Source organism: Vombatus ursinus, unplaced genomic scaffold, assembly GCF_900497805.2.
Source record: "Vombatus ursinus unplaced genomic scaffold, bare-nosed wombat genome assembly UNPS02010219.1, whole genome shotgun sequence".
NCBI classification, from domain to species: Eukaryota; Metazoa; Chordata; class Mammalia; order Diprotodontia; family Vombatidae; genus Vombatus; species Vombatus ursinus.
The window spans coordinates 4,076,176-4,083,990 of NW_020949997.1; the positions used below are offsets into that span (position 1 = coordinate 4,076,176).

The 7,815-nt window shown below is 44.8% G+C and overlaps 1 long non-coding RNA gene across 1 annotated transcript; it reads left to right on the forward strand.

The window, feature by feature from the left end:
* The first annotated feature begins 6,033 nt into the window (after positions 1-6,033).
* Positions 6,034-7,518, forward strand: LOC114037007. Its single transcript, XR_003568394.1, has 3 exons — positions 6,034-6,077; positions 7,013-7,124; positions 7,317-7,518. It is a non-coding gene; the product is annotated as an uncharacterized LOC114037007 (long non-coding RNA).
* Positions 7,519-7,815: the final 297 nt, after the last annotated feature.

Genomic DNA, 7,815 nt, shown 5'->3' on the forward strand with positions numbered 1-7,815 from the left:
TTTGATTTGAGTAGCTATTTTAAAGTTGTTTGGAGGGGAATGTTGGGAGAGTTCAGCTCGGTTGCTGCCAGTACTCTGCCATCTGGGTCCTTACGTCCCCTCCTTGATAATATAGCACAGTAGCTTCCTACTTCATCTACACTCATATATCCTCTGGTCTCTAATCTCTGCAACCTTCGCTGTCCCCCTCTCTCTGCCAAGAATAACCTGCTCCCCTCATTACTTCATCTACCATCACTGACTCCCAGATGACTAGGGCTGATCCTGAGGCCCCATGTGTCTGGGCTTAGAATCTCCACTGTTTCCACCTTTGCTCAGTCTCTTAATTGACTCCATCTTCTGGTTATCTGCACAACCCATCACTATCACTGTGCCCAGTTTCTCTTCCCTGCATTCCAGTGACCAAACTATTTGCTCAGCACCTGCTCTTCTCAGAAAGCCATTTTAGTGACTCACTGAGAGAAGGCCAGGGATTCCTATATCATGGGAACACTTATTCAGCCACATTAGTTTGTGGAACTTCTTAGTCAGAGCTGTAGGACAGGAGAGACAAAACAGGCCTTTAGTTTTAGATAATTGAAAAAAGGCAGAGGGCAAGATTGAACTAGGTGAAATAATAATGATAATAATAATAATAATAAAAATATATAATACAATAATAACAAAGCTAGCATTTATATAGCACATGCTGACTCAGTTGATCCTCACAGCAATCCTGGGAGATAGGTAATCTTATGATTTCCATTTTACAGATAAGGAAACTGAGGCTAAGAGACATTAAGTGACTTGCCCAGGATCATACAGCTGATAAGTGTCTGAAGCAAGATTTGAACTCAGGTATTCTTGTCTCCTAATCCAATACTCTCTCCACCATGCTACCTACCTGCCTCACTTCTAAGCAAAATACCCCTCTCTCCTCCCATGCCACCCCTAAAGACCCTATTCTCTTCTCCTGTCAGCAACAGAAAAATGACTTCAATGTTATAGTATCTATATATTCATCCCCTTTACTTCAACATCATAGAATGTTAGAATCGTTCAAAATATCTTCAACATAATTTACTGATTGAGGAAAACGAGGCCCAGGAAGACAAAGCTACTTGTCCAAAGCCTATCAGCTTTAGTGACAGAGGCAGGACCAGAATTCAGGGGAAAGAGAATGGAAGGGCTCCCCAAGGCACCTGCTCCTGCTGGGCCTATCCTGTGGGCCATCCCAGGTTTGCAGATTCTTTTTGAGAGGGGTCATAATAAAATGGAAAGAGCCCAAGACTGAGCATTAGGAGTCTTGGGCACTCGCTTCATTTCTGCCATCGAATTAGCTATGCAACTCCAGGCAAAGTTTTACTTCTCTTGGTTCCTTCACCTAAAAATTGTGAGTCAAACAAAATGATCTTTGAAGTTTCTTCCAGCTGTGACCGTCTGAGATTTCTTTAAATATAGTATCAGTTCAGAGAGTTCTGCAGAGCCAGTGGGAATCTTGTGTGTCATGATAACCCGAGGAACAGTGCTCTGGCCACTGGAGGCAATGGGATCCCAGACCAGAGGATACCATGGTGCTGTTGTAGGCTGTCTGGTGACCTCTACTGTCCCGAGCTCTGGGAGGTATCTCTCCCACTCTGATCCTGGTCTTTCCCAGAACCTTTGGCAGCTCAGTGGTGCAGCAGATAGAGTGCCGGGCCTGGAGTCAGGAAGACTCATCTTCCTGAGTTCAGATCTGGCCTGAGACATTTACTAGCTGTGTGACCCTGGGCAAGTCACTTAATCCTGTAGGCCTCACTTTCCTCATGAACTCGAGAAGGAAATGGCAAACCACTTCAGTATTTTTGCCAAGAAAACCCCAAAAGGGGTCATGAAGGGTCACATATGATTGAAATGACTGAACAACAACAACATGATGGACGGGATATTTGAGAACTATTAAAATAATAGTGGCTCGAAGTAAAGTAAGACTGCTCGAAAGGCAATTCAGGACTTCTTTCCCTTTCAGAACGTGCAGGTGACACTTTGTATGTGTATAACTGGGGCATTATGATACTTGGGATCCTACAACAGTAGCATCCAAATTAGCTAATGTGCAGCCTGGTGGTATAATGGATAGAGCACTGGACCTGGAGTCAGGAAGAGCTGAGTTCAAATCCTGCCTCAGACGTTAACTAGCTGTGTGACCCCGGCAAGTCATAACTTCTCTCAGACTCAGTTTCTTCAACTGTAAAAGGGGCATCATAAGAGCATCCACTTCCCAGGATTGTTGTGAAGATAAAATGAGAAAATATTTGTAAAGCACTTTGTAAACCTTATAGTATAAATGTTAGCTATTATTAACATACATTATATACCTTCCAGAATGGCAATGTTAAGCTAATAAGTGAATTATCCAGTGAGGGAATGTAATATTTAAGTTTTCCACCAGATGGAGAGATATTCAAGCTACTTGCTAACTGGTCTCATCAGAGTCTCTCAGGTGCATGTGTGAGAGTCTCCCAAAAGGTTGCAATATCACCTCTGACCATCAGAGGAAACTGTCATGCCCCACTCTTTGTGACCCCATTTGGGATTTTCTTGGCAAAGATATTGGAGTGGTTTGCCATTTCCTTCTCCAGTTCATTTTATACATGAGGAAACTGACACAAACAGAATTAAATGACTTGTCCAAGGTCACCACAGCTAGTAATAAGTGTCTGAGGCCAGATTTGAACTCAGGAAGATGAGTCTTCCTAATTTCAGGTCTGGCATTCCCAGAGGAAGATAAGGAAGAGGGTGCCAGAGGAAAAGTCCCAAACTACCTGTACTTGCATGTAGTAGAAAGTGTTCAAGGAAGAAGCATTGTGCCCTGGTCTCCATTGTCTCAACATTCAGGTGCCACAGATTCAGGTTATGCTTCCTCTGCTGGTGACATCATTGCCTGACATAGTCTTGGGTCCCACTGCCCGGCACTCCCAATCCCAAAGTCTTAAGCTGATGGCAAAGGCAGCTCACTGCCCTCTGCCCTGAATGGCAACCAGAGAGCATTCAGCTCAAGGGCAAAGAAGGAAAAGTGCTCCAGACATGTATGCCATGTATGTGTACAAATCCCATGCCCCCTTCTATCCTATCTCATGTCTTTTTGCCAGTTGTGGAAGTACTTAGGGCCATATGGCTTCTTTCCCAGTGTCTCACAAATTCTGTTTCCCTAGGCAGGAAACATCCTGCAGAGATGAAGTGGTGCCCACAGAAACACTTGATACACAAAGAAACCATGATGCAGAGTAGGAATAAAGACCCTCTTTGGCTGCACCACCCCAGGGCAAAGGTCCTTGTTGTTTCATGTGTATTTACCACTAAAGAATGCAGCTTCACCCGGAAAACCTCGGGTTTCAGGGCGTCAGCCCTGAGCTTGCTCACTTCTCTTGGGTTCCATCTGAGGAGGATGCTGGAGGGCCTTTTTGCACAGGAGTTTCCATAATTCAGAGACTTTTTCTTCAACCTACTTCAAACCCCACTTGAAAGCCTAGTATAAATCACAGGCTGGGCATGCTCTCACCCAGCCCACAATGTCCACAAGCTTAAGTCCTAGACATGTATATGGTTTGGCTCTCCATTCACTTTCACCTTCCACACTTTTGGTATGATATACTTTCAGAGGTGTCACTAAAATGATAAAGAATTGCAAGAAAAAGGCCATGTGGCCCTGTTGGGGCCTGAAAGCAGGGCAACTAAGAAACAGTAATTGAATGGGACTCAATCCATGGTAATGTACTTGCCAACACCCTAATAACTGATGTGAGCTTTTAATTAAAATTTTTTTAACATCTCAATGTTTATTTAGGGGCTCATTATAACAATACCTTACACTTGTATAGATTGTATACCTTTTAAAGCACTTTCACCTACTGGGATCCTGCTGTAAGCTGGGCAGGCATAATTACCCCCACTTTATCAATAAGGAGACTGAGGGGCAGAGAGGGGTTAGGTAAATTGTCTAAAATCTTATGAGTAATCAGTGACAGAGCAGTACCCAAACTCCTGGTCCCACACTCTTTCCACTGTATTGCTTTCCATGGCATCTCCAGGGAATTTTAAGAGATCAAAGGCTTCCTTTTAGATGAGTTCAGTAAGTAGACAATGGGTTTGCTATTCAAAAACTCAAGGTGGGAGGATGGGAATTGAGTGATGGAGTTAGGAAGAAGGGAATATACGTGGGAAAAATTCACCACAAATAGCTTTGACCAGATTCTTCACTGTCCACTCAATCTGGGTGAAGCACTATGTCCTGTGGACCGCTCTCTTCCCTCTGATTACCTTCTTTTCCTTTCTTTCTTCCGATATGGACATGAAAACCATTTGGCAATGGTTGCCCTATGATAGAGCAAGAGGAGGCTCGAAGCCAGAAAGGAATAAAGAACTCTCTTCCTGAGCTGAGTCAGTCAGCAAGTGATGCTCATTAGCAGAGCTGACTCAAGGCTGCTTTATTACCTTCCCGTGGGCTGCTACCCTGCCCCCTAGGCACCCTGGCAGGTGGCAGCCTGGCACACCTGCATACATAATGGGACAGGCGGCCTGTGGCAAAGCAAACTATTCCTGTACATTATCAGCATTAAGACCTGGTCATCATGAATAATACAGGGTTTTTCTGATATATTATCTTATCTATCAGTGACACACGGTACTTCCATCAGTGGCACAAAATCACAGAATACCAGAGCTGGGCATCACCTAGCCCAACCTCCTCATTTTGAGATGAGGAAACTGAGGCTCAAGAGGTGAAGGGACTTGCCCATATAATGATCTCTGACATAGGTATTGTTGGCTCAGATATTGTTTCCCAAGCAATAATTCTCCTCCCTTTTAATGTTGTTGGGGAGAAGCCAGAAAGACTTAGAGGTGAAGCAGAGAACACAGAAGTGAACCTCTGGGGGCTGAGGACAAGGGAACCGTTGATACCAGAAAACAATACAGGATGTAGAGGCTGGATGCTGAGAAGAGAGACCCTTGAATCACGAACACAGCCTTCCCAGACTGTCCTGGGCCCCGCCCTGATACCCTGCTTCTACTAGATGGGTAATCTGCCCTTAAAAGATGGAGGAGGAGGAGGAGGAGAATGATGATGATGATTCACATTTATATAGCACTTGGGGATTGACAAAGTACTTTCCTCACAATTCTGTGGTGTAATATTTCCTCCATTTTACAGCTGTGGAAATTGAGACTTAGAGAAATGATGTGATTTGCCTATGACCACATAGGCCCTATAGGGCAACTAGGTTGGCACAATGGATAGATTGCTAGACCTGGAGTCAGGAAGAATCATCTTCCTAAGTTCAAATCTAGTTTCAGACACTTACTAACTGTATGACTCTGTGTGAGGGACTGTCTGATGTTGGCAACTGCCAGGTGGGTGCTGTGGCAAGATTAGGGTAAGATCTGGGCATTTGGAAGTCGAGGCAGGGGCTGTGGTAGGTGGAGTCGTGGTGAACTGGGATGGGCTGGGTACGGAGAAGCCCTGAGGCAGTGGGCAGTGCTATGTGAGATAAGCTGGGTGCAAGGAAGTAGCCGGAGCTTGTGCTCCTGAGGCAAGGGGCGGTGCCACGTGGGAGTGGGACGGCAGAGGACGAGTTCCCTTTGCTTAGTCCCCTCCCTAAGTGCAACGTCAACCCCAGACGCCTCCTTCCTGTGACCTTCCTGACTTCCTGGGTCCCTTTGTGTAGCACTGACCCCAGACGCCTCCTTCCTGTGTCCTTCCTAACTTCCTAGGTCACGTACTCTGTCTATGCACTAATCCCAGACGCCTCCTTCCTGTATCCGGTCCTAGCCTCCTGCGTCACTCCCTCTCCCTTGGTGTACTAAACTCAGACAGCCCCTTCCGGCATCTGACCCTACAATCATTGGCTAGTAAGCGGGCTGGGGAGGAGGGGCTAAGTAGGTACTTAAGGACGGGAGCGTGGTCAGATCACGCTTTCTCTTGGCTCCTGCTCTGTTGCTCCGGCCTTGCTGCTTGGGCTTGGGCTTGCTGTGATGGCCTCTGAATAAAGCTCTGGTGTTGGCGCCTCCTGATGGCTCGTCTCTGTGTGTTTATCCGGTTGAGGACTGAAGACTCGAGAGTGAGTATAACTCTGGCAGCCTGCTCCTTATAGGAGGAGAGGGTACGGCGCGGCCGGCATAAGGTCGGCGCGGCAGGTACAACTCTGGGCAAGTCACCTAACCCTGTTTACCTCAGTTTCTCTATCTATAAAAATGAGCTGGAGAAAGAAATGGCAAACCACTATAATAACTTTGCCAAGAAAACCCCAAATGGGGCCGAAGAGTCAGACATGACTAAAAAAATGACATAGTTACTGAGTCTAAGATCTCTTCCTTTCATACTCTTTCCATCATCTTATATTTATGGAAACTTGCCTCTCTCCAAAAGACGCTGGATCTCTGGCTACCCTCTCCAGTGCTAATTGCTCCTTCTCTCATGTCACTAGGCCAAAAGGAGTATTCACTTTCACTTCCAGATCCCCCCTCTGCCACTATCACTCAGCAACTTCTCCTTCTCCACTCAACTATATCAACTATCTTAGATACTTGTTATTATCCATCAGGATCATTATTCCTCTTTTCTCAAGGAGCTTAGTACTTGGCTAAAAGTCTTTTTGTCTACACCTGCCCTCATATTTGGGGACTTCAACATACATGTTAACTACCCCTCAAGCACCCTGACCTTTCAGATAATCAACTTCTTCAACTTCCTTGATTCACATCTTCACTTCACCTCAGTTGCCCACAGAGATGGCCGTATCTTAGACTTAACTATCATTCATAAGTGTACTACCTTCAAGATTTTGAACTCTGGAATCCCCCTGTTTCATCATAGTCTCCTCTCCTTCCATCTCTTCCTGGTTCACTCATTTTAAACCTATTCTTCAGCCTTACCACAACCTCTCTATCCTTCTGTTTTCCTAGCTTACTATCATGGTTGTGCTGGCCACATTTTTTTTCCTTAATAGTTCTGACTTATCATAAACCAATTGTCTTTCACCTTTGTTTCCTCTAGTCTCCTCATCCTATTGCCACTGACATTATGCCAGTCCTCAAGCCTGGGTCACCCCTCCACCAATCACCTTCTCTGCTCTTCGTTTGGTGAAGCTGAACACCACTACAGTTAGGTATGCAACTAAGCTAAATTGATTCACCACAAATTCATGTTTTCTAACCTCAGTTCTACCATCGCTACTGCATGCCCAGCCTTTCATTCTTTTTTGGTTGATTTTCTAACCCATTCAATGTCAATGGAGGAAAGCCAAAAGCTTTTCTCTTCTCAAGCACCAGTACCGCCCATTAACACCTTCTTTTTGCAGATGTTTTTGCCTCCTACCTTAATGAGAAAAAGAAGGTTTCTTCATCTCCCCTACTCCATATCCATACATATGAAACCATGATCTCTGCTTTTACTTCAGTCTCTGAGGAAGAATTCGTTTTTCCAGGGGGCATGTGGAACCAGCTCAAACACCCTCTCAAGAACTGATTGGCAGGTTTTCGGTGTGAACATTTACACAATAAAAATGGACAAAGACAGCAAATAAGGGCTTGATGTATTATTTTATTGATTCGTAGACTTAAGAAAGTAATGGAGAAAATCTTAATAATGAAGATTAAAATGAAAAATGTGTCATGGGTACGTGGGTTTTTTTTTTTTCCCAGGAGAACCAGTTGTTAAACATTTTCCAGCCCACTGCTAGGTTCTCCTTACCAAGGCCAGTTCCTCTACTTATGCCCTAATCCTTCTCAATGCCAGTATATTTCAGAAGTTTATCCTGTCTCTCTCATCTTGACTTTCTCCCTATCTACTGAATCCCT